The sequence below is a fragment of the Schistocerca piceifrons genome, chromosome 5 (assembly GCF_021461385.2).
Source record: "Schistocerca piceifrons isolate TAMUIC-IGC-003096 chromosome 5, iqSchPice1.1, whole genome shotgun sequence".
Taxonomy (NCBI): domain Eukaryota; kingdom Metazoa; phylum Arthropoda; class Insecta; order Orthoptera; family Acrididae; genus Schistocerca; species Schistocerca piceifrons.
In genome coordinates, this window is record NC_060142.1 from 589,741,453 (window position 1) to 589,750,633 (window position 9,181).

The following is a 9,181-nucleotide window of genomic DNA, read 5'->3' on the forward strand; positions in this document are numbered from 1 at the left end:
AAACACAGTACACAATTGTAGCTAGAGTGTCTGACAGGGTTAAGACGTGGAGATGGAGGAGGTTGGGTCCTTTCAATCTTAGGATTACAATTTGATTGTAAGTTAACCGTGAACAGTACTTCAACAAGCTGTTGAAATGTCTAAATAAATATTTTTTCCACGCAAATGCTTCACCAAAAATTTTCCGTGCATATGACCAAGTCATCGTGTTATGATATTAACCAACGTTGTTTTGGGCACTGTTGCCAGTACCGCTTATCACAGCGGTGTACAGTATCTAAAACAAATATTTAATACACCACATTACTATAATCTTGTGCAACAGTGGGCGGAATGTTTATCAATACTACAACATGGCAAGATCACATATGCGAGACAACTCTATTGAGTGAAAATAGCTTTCAAAACATATGAGGAGAAAAAAAAATAGAAAAGCTAATAGACTATGTTACTTTCTAACTATAGTATGACATACTATCACAATTTTCACTGGGTCCAGAAAGGAATAATGCTGATTACTTGTGCTCCAACAGGCTGTCAAAGAACTGGGGATACTAACTACCGTCTCACAGTACATTTATTCACGAATGAAAATTTTTGTACGTACTGTATTATAACCTTCTTTTGTCAATAGATAGCTGAGGTCACTAAATTAATATTGTTACCAAAAGCAATTGACCTAAAGACTTAAAGGCAGTGAATACGGAGTTTAGGAATAGACATTTTCATTGCCTTACTGCCAGTAAGCCAAAATACAATATACTAGGAAGTAATCTCCAAACGTAAAAGGAAATATCCTGACTAACTGACTGTCTCATCATCGCCCAGCCCAGACTGCTAAGGATAGAAACTTGAAACTTGGAGAGGGTTTTGATCTTATACTATAGGCATCGTTTAAGAAGGGCTTCTTAGAAATTCCATCCCTAAGGGGATGAAATAAGAGGTGAAAAGTTTTTTGAAAATACGTCGCTATTAAGGCAATTTTAAAGCTAGAACTACAAAAATTGGTATTTGGTTTCTTGATCACAAATAAAAAAATACGTGCTTCAGCATTTTTGGTTAACCACTGTGGGGCTAAAATAGTGGGTGAAAGTTTTGTTTTTAAATAAATCATTATTAAAGTACTACCCACTAAAGCATTTTTAAAGTTAAATCTATAAAAATTGCTATTTGACTTCTTAGTTGGTAATTTAAAAACATTCGGGTTTCAATGCTTATGGAAATTCAACCTGTAAGGGCGAAGTAGGTGGTAAAAAATCTCGATTATAAATAAAAGAAAACAAAAACAAAAACGTGTTTCAGTATTTTTAGAAATCCAATCCCTAAGTTGATAAAATAGGGGATAAAAGTTGTTACGGAAATGTTTAATTATTAAAGAATTTTTAAACTAAATCTGTGAAAACTGGCTTCTCGGTTAGAAATAAGAAGATAAGTGTTTCAGTATTTTTTCGAATCTGAACCTCTAAGGGAATGAAATAGGGGATGAAAGTTTTATGAAAATATTTCATTACATTACCACATTTTTAAAGCTAAATCTATGAAAATTGGTATTTGTCTTCTGAAGAAATATATGTTAGGGGACGAGAGTTTGTGTTGAAACAGCACCAGAAGAGCTTAGAAGGCAAGAATAACAAAGACATCCGAATCCAGCGACAAGAATCGCTACTTGGTCAGAAGTATATCCAGAAGAAATCATGTTTCTAAGGCGTTAATTAGCGTCAAAATTTAAAAGGTCTTACAATTTGTGAACAACGTAAAAATTCGATTAAATAAAAACAAAAGAACTCTGTGTACAAGAACGAAACAGCAGGTGCTAAGCTAGTATTTAGGTATTTGTGAGAGCTGTTTTCTTAATTTTTAAATGAAAATAGTTTTTATGTTTTGTATCTGATTCATTTTATGACACACGTAAGTTCTTGAATCATTGCAAGTGACAGTTCTTAAATTTCGCAAGTAGGGCCCTTTGCTCTGTAAATGAGTATTCCACAAGTTCTGTATTTAGGATTGCCTGCACTCTTTCTATGGGGTTTTCTTCGCTCGTTATATTTAGGATTCCCTGCTCTCTATGAGTTCCCTGCGCTCTGTATTTAGAAATCCCTGCGCTTTGTGTGAGGTGGTTCCCCACACTATGTATTTAGGATTCCTGGCGCTCTGTGCATGGTGGTTCCCCGCACTCTTTACGATTTCAAGCATTCTTTGTGTGCGGGTTTCCCCACACTCTGTATTTAGGATTCCGTGCATCTCTATGTACGGGGACTCCCCATACTTCGTATTACGGATTCCCTGCGCTCTGTGTTTGGGGTTTCTACATGCTACGTATTTGGGGCTGTGTTTGTACCTTACTTGTAGCATAGTCCTTGGAACAGTGGAAGAAGCTTTTTACAGAATGGTTAGTCATGTGGAATTCGTGGTGTTTTGTGCAGACGGTGAATTCTGTGTAGAGGAGTTGCTGAACTGGGACCACTTATGAACGCGTTTTCGTGCATAATCCACACACTGAAGTGACACTTTGGATTGGGACTTTTCATGTATCATCCTAGCATTGCACATGTCTATAAAACAAGAGCCATTGGATACTGGTTTCAAGAAACTCTTAACGGATCTGCTTAGATGTATTATACTTCACAGGACAGGAGCCGTAAATGAAATGTCGATCTCCAGTCTCTTCTTCGTAGTGTGCAAGAAGTTCACTAAAATTATCACCAACCACTTAGAAAACTCAACAGATTTTAACCAGTAAAAGGGATAAGCATGTTTCAATAGTGGATCCAGTACAACGGATCATGAACTGTAAGTCGGGAACGATCACTTAAAACAGAGCAATGAGTACGATTTACTGCTTTGACTAGTACGATAGGATTTGAGATAGTTTTTGATTTGGTCTGAAAAAACTCTGTACTAACATTACTTAAGACCTTTCAAATACTTTTCTGCAGCTGCTAAAACTGCGTATTTATGTTGTCACTCACGTTTAGTTTTATTCATTTGGAACATCATCAGTGCTCTGGAATAAAACATATTTACAATTTTTTAGTTTTTGTTCTAAATTTCAAAACAGTTCGTGTCATAAGCTATTGAAGGGTGGGTTTTACTTACTGCATTTTGCAAAACCGAAGTGAAACTAGGCGAAAAGAAACAGCGTGAAACGCAGGAATACCTGAAAAAATGTGCACACAGGCAACACTTGCCGATGAAGGCGGAACCAGTTGAAAATGCAGTAACTGAACGTCACACCTCACTCGACTGTGGGACTGTTTTTACATCTTGAAACAAACCCGAAGTTGTAAACGTGTTTTGTTCCAGGCCGCTGACGATGACGACGTCTTGCATGAGTGTATGGTAAAATAAAAAGTAAACTTTAGTACTTGCAAAGACGAATTTGAAATACATGAATTAATTCTACAGCATCAATGGACGCCGTGGCCAAAAATACAAGAATCTGTTCTGACAACCCTGAGGATCATGACCTTGATTCAACCTACGTTAGTGTACCAAAGGACATTTAGATCACTGCTATGCCTTCCGCAAGGTATAAACAGAAAAGTGGGAAATTCGGTACTTATAGAAGAGGCAAGATTTCACATCAAATCACTAAAACAATTACGCCCAGGGACGTATTTAAAATACGGTCTTTATGTGTCACACAACAGAAGTTAAAAGTTTCTTGCCCTTATACCGTGGCGCGCGCCCTTGTATAACCGTAAATGGCGTGCAACCAATTACGTTGTACGGGTTCATTCAGCTGTTTTTAGTGGACAGCCGGCCGCGGTGGCCGAGCGGTTCTAGGCGCTTCAGTCAGGAACCGCGTGACTGCTACTGTCGCAGGTTTGAATCCTGCCTCGAGCATGGATGTGTGTGACGACCTTTGGTTAGGTTTAAGTAGTTCTAAGTTCTAGGGGACTGATAACCTCCGATGCTAAGTGCCATAGTGCTCAGAGCCATTTGAACCATTTTTTAGTGGACAGCTGACACGAATTAAGCCAGCAGCTTCATCGCTCAAACCCCGTGTTCCCTTGCATTTAAACACCAGTGACGGGCGGGCGGTGAAACTTACGGAAGGGGGGGGGGGGGGGGGGGGGAAGGACGTCAAACGGGCCGACTTGGGGCAGGAGAGGCACCACAGGACATTTTATTTTCCACTGTCTATACTTTTACAAATAAATTCGTAAAACTTTGAAAGCATGATCAGGAACGATTCAAGATTCATACTCGTAACAGTGGAAGCTCAAAAACGTAACAAAATACATTTTTTTACATGTGAAATTTCATCATTTTTCACTTACTACTGGCTGCATTTATTGCTATAGGTACACTTTTCTTCATAAGTAAGAGAGATTCTTCGATGAATTTTGTACAGCATACAAACTATAGTTACATGTGTATGAAACTCTAGAGTTAATTTAATTTATGAAAAAATGAATGAACTGTCACATTTTAAACTTCAGGTTAAAAAAAACTCAAATTTTATAGTTAATTATCTCGATTTTTACCACAGTTTTTAATAGATTTGGAAAATTCTAGAGTTTCATACACCCGTAAGTACTGCTTGTATGCTGTGTAAAATTCATCGAAGAATCTCTCTTACTTAGGAAGAAAAGTGTACCTACAGAAACAAATGCAGCCAGTAGTAAGTGAAGAAAAGATGAAATTTCACATGTAAAAAAAATGTATTTTGCTACGTTTTTGAACTTCCACTGCTACGAGTGTGAGTCCTAAATGCTTCCTGGTCATACTGACAAAGTTTTATGAATTTATTTGTAAAAGTATAGACAGTAGAAATTAAAATGTCCTGTGGTGCCTCTCCTGCTCCAAGTCGGCCCGTTTGACTCCTACCCCCCCTTGAAAGGGCTGTTAAAGGAATTTTGGCGGTTTGAAGTGATTTCGATTTCGCAGAAAGCTCGTTTCTTTCATACATGATTTCATGAAAACCAGGACACATACCGTTCTTTTCTTTTCTTTGCGATGCCGGAAGCAGATTTTTGTGTTCTGAAGTTGGAGAAAACTATTTCCGGATAAATTTATTCGTTTACGAGATATTTCGCGAAATTTACAAGGTGTCGTTACCCCCTGTCGCTTGCGCCGATGACACTCGTCATGCACATGACTCCCGCTCAATTTTGTCTGACAGGGCAGGATTGAGATCGCGCCATTTTCAGTACCTTTCTGTTAATTCTCCAGCAGTTAGCTCCAATCATTGTTGGCTTTCAGTTTCGAAAGATACATTGTTTCTGAAATATTATTGTAGTCTGGTGGACACTAGTCATCCACGCGAGCACTGGTGCCACAGTCTGAAACAACCTAAGCTGTATTACTTTATTGCTTTCCTAGATTCAATCGATCTTTCTTGTTCGTAAATTTGGACTAATTGAAACTGACTGCAGTTACCTTCCGTGTTACGTAGTATTCTCTTCATTTTTAGATTGTGGAAGAAATGTCAAAAGCAAAAAAAAAAACTCGGACAGAGTTTAGTAGAGATTCTAGTGCATGGTTGGAATGGTTCAATGAGCTGAGTGATGAAGATGCTCACAGTGATAGCGCCGAATGGTCGAACTGTTTCAAACGTTAGAATATATAACGCTGTGTACGAATAGTAAATGTATTATATTTAGATTTAATAAAAAACATAAAATCATTCATAAAGACCGTTCAAAGTATACAAATAGACCGTTTGCTTTGTGGATGACACCTGTCATCCACGCGAGTGACCATGTCACGAATTTTCGCGCGAGTAACGGAGGGTTAACAACGCACAGTGTCCGACAAGGCGATATACTGACTCGTGAAGTCACGTGACCCACCACGAGTGTTCAGCGGGAAATTTAAAAATCAAATGAACTATACCTACATGTGCATCCAACGCTCGTCTCCGCTCTCTGTGAGTTAGGACTTTTATACGACCCCTGTTCTCACGGACGATATGTGGACAGTCTGCATTGATACATCAACAAATCGGGCAACTTCATTCACGGTGTGGCAGTGGACACGTCGAAATACGACTGCTCCTTCCTTCCATTTTGTCACATCTCTATCATGGATGGAAAAAACCGACCATTTAAAACCGAAATCGGTATTTTAGTTCTGAATAACCGATATTTTTCGGTATTCGTTTGGTCTCAGTTACAATAGGTGTTTTTTTTATTTTTTACTAATAACCGGGTAAAAAATTTTAGGTTTTTAAATAAACTTTTTAAAAAAAACGGTTAAGTTGTACTCGTAAGACCTCCTTTGCTTTGAAATATTGTATTATTGTAGAAAATGGGGTCCGCAGCTCGTGGTCTTGCGGTAGCGTTCTCGCTTCCCGCGCCCGGGTTCCCCGGATCGATTCCCGGCGGGGTCAGGGGTTTTCTCTGCCCCGTGATGACTGGGTGTTGTGTGATGTCCTTAGGTTAGTTAGGTTTAAGTAGTTCTAAGTTCTAGGGGACTGATGACCATAGATGTTAAGTCCCATAGTGCTCAGAGCCATTTGAACCATTTTTAAAAAATGGGAACAGCGATCAGTGCTATTTTAATAACAATGCCGACAGAAACGAGCGACAAACACGTAGTATAGGAACTGGTACAGCATTGCTGAGCGAATAACGTACTTGTTACCATCTGGCGTGCACTATTACATGGTACAGGTGTACACGCAACGTGCTGGACTTGTCCCATCTTGTCTTCATGGTAGTTTCTCGCTTTTGCTGGAGGACATCTATTGTGTCACAGAATGGCACCATCGCTCGTCTGGAAGTATTTTACAAAGTGCGGTGTCAATGAAGTACAGTGCCCCATTTTCTTAGAAGATTAAGTGCGGGATGAGCTTCAACAAACCTGAGACATCACCTAAGGGGAAAGCCTGTGTCTACATAATGTGCTTTTATCTGCTTGTGGCATTCGAAAATGTAGAAATTAACATGTAAAATGGAGTTCTTCGATCTCAGTTTTCACCCGTTAGCCCAGACTATTCGTAATGCCCAAACGGTGATTACGATCCTCGATTACGACATGATTTTTTAAGCAGAGTTTCAAAAAATTAGAACAATAGGAGAATATTGATGATTTTTTGCATTATTTAACCACTTATCACTTCGAGAAAAGCAGCGAACGGCGGACGGACGAAGTTTTCCTTTATTTGCCTGTTTAATATTTTGTTTCTACGTATCTTGAAGCTGAAGGAGTCAAAATTTTTCATGTTTTGTTTATTACGGGAAATAACAGGAGTAAAAAACCGAAAAGAAGTTATTCTAGAAACTGGTTATTAGTAGTGGTTTCAACACTCAGGTTAACGTGGCGTTGAAAAAACCGGTATAACCGAAAACCGGTTGTTGTAGCGATAACCGTCATCCTAGTGTTTACTACAGCGCTGCATCCGCGTGCTGAACCCGTGTCAGCGCCGTTGTTCTTCATGAGTCACTTTGCACGTAGTGCGGGGACACAGGGCTGCCAGTTCGCTCCTTCGCCATCACGCGGGTGCGCACGCGCAGAACGGTGGGCAACGGTAGAGTGGCCCGGTCTATCGACGTTCGTCAGCGTTGCCAACTATACGATGAATTATCGCGATATACGATAATTACAACGTGAACACGATATACGATAGTACATTGCTGATAATTGCGGAATCTACGATAATTTTTGTGAAGATTTAAAATGAAAATAAATTGATACTTGTAGTAGTAAAGCAGGAGTAGGTTTAATAATGAATAATGGGTACAGTATAGAGTGTGACCTGGCGAAGATTGCATCAGCATCGAAGCATACTAGTGTTGAGTTTGTATCTGTTCTTGGGCGTCATGACCGACCTCATTTGAACTCTTCTGTCAAGAGAGTTAATTTGGAGCTGGAACGGCTGCTCATGTCGGGTGCGGGGTCACACATTGGTGTGGTTCAAGTTGATTCTCTCAGTAGGTGGGATTATACTAGGCATGGCCTTCACCTCAACAGGAAGGGGAAGGGTAAATTGGCTGGGGAAATAGCAGGAAAGTTAAAGGGGGGAGGCACTGTCATGAGTGGTAAAATACCAGTGGTTATAGGATTCAGAAAAGACCCTTTTTTAGGGTAGGGAGGACAGAAAGAAAGCAAATTTTAAGAGAGGTTAGAACTGAGACAAACCTTCAGCTTGAAAAAGAAATCAAAAAACATAATTCCAGCTTATTACATCAGCATAAACAGCCATTGGTTAAGAATTTTCAACTGTCAGCAGATATTTTAACTCCACCCAATTTTAACTCAGACAATGTGAAATGTCAGCTATCTTTATTGCATCAAAATATTCGAGGACTGAGAAATAAAATTAATGAATTAACTATATGCATAGATGAATTAGAGTCTTCAAACCCAGCTGACATAATCTGCCTCTCTGAACATCATGTGACCACTGGTATAGAACTTTTAAGTGTTACAGGGTTTAGGTTAGCATCTCACTTTTGTAGATCAGAAATGGAGAAAGGAGGAGTTGCCACATTCATCAGGAACTGTCATAAATTTAAGAACATAGACATTCATAAATTTTGCCTAGAACAGCATATGGAAGCATGTGCAACAGAATTAGATTTTCACAAAAAATCTTTCATAATATTAAGTGTATATCGAGCACCTGCAGGTAACTTTAATCTGTTTGTAAACCACCTTGAAGCTGTACTGGCCCATTTAATAACCAAAAACAAAGAAATAGTGGTTGCTGGTGATTTCAATGTAGATTTCCTTAAAGACTCTCCGAATAAGAACTTATTTGAGTTAGTAACACTATCATTCAACTTAATTCCCACAGTAAAGTTCCCCACTAGGATAGCCACTTGCTCACAAACAGCCATTGATAATATCTTTATAGAAAAGTCCAATGAACAAAATTATATTACAAAACCAATAGCCAATGGCCTCTCAGACCATGACATGCAGTTCCTTCTGTTAAATGTTAATACTGAACAGGATATAAAATCTGTTAAATCTGAGCTCAAGAGGGTAATCAGTAAGCCAAAAATTGATTATTTTAGGACACTCCTCAGAGACATTCACTGGACTGATGTTTACAGTGCTCATGGCATGAATGAAAAATATGACATTTTTGCTAATAAAGTGCTTACCTTATTTGAACACTGCTTTCCCCCAAAACTTACCAAGGTTAGAGGAAAATCTACAAAGAAGCCATGGATTACTCGAGGAATAAGGGTATCTTGTAAAACAAAAAGAAAACTGTATCTGTCAA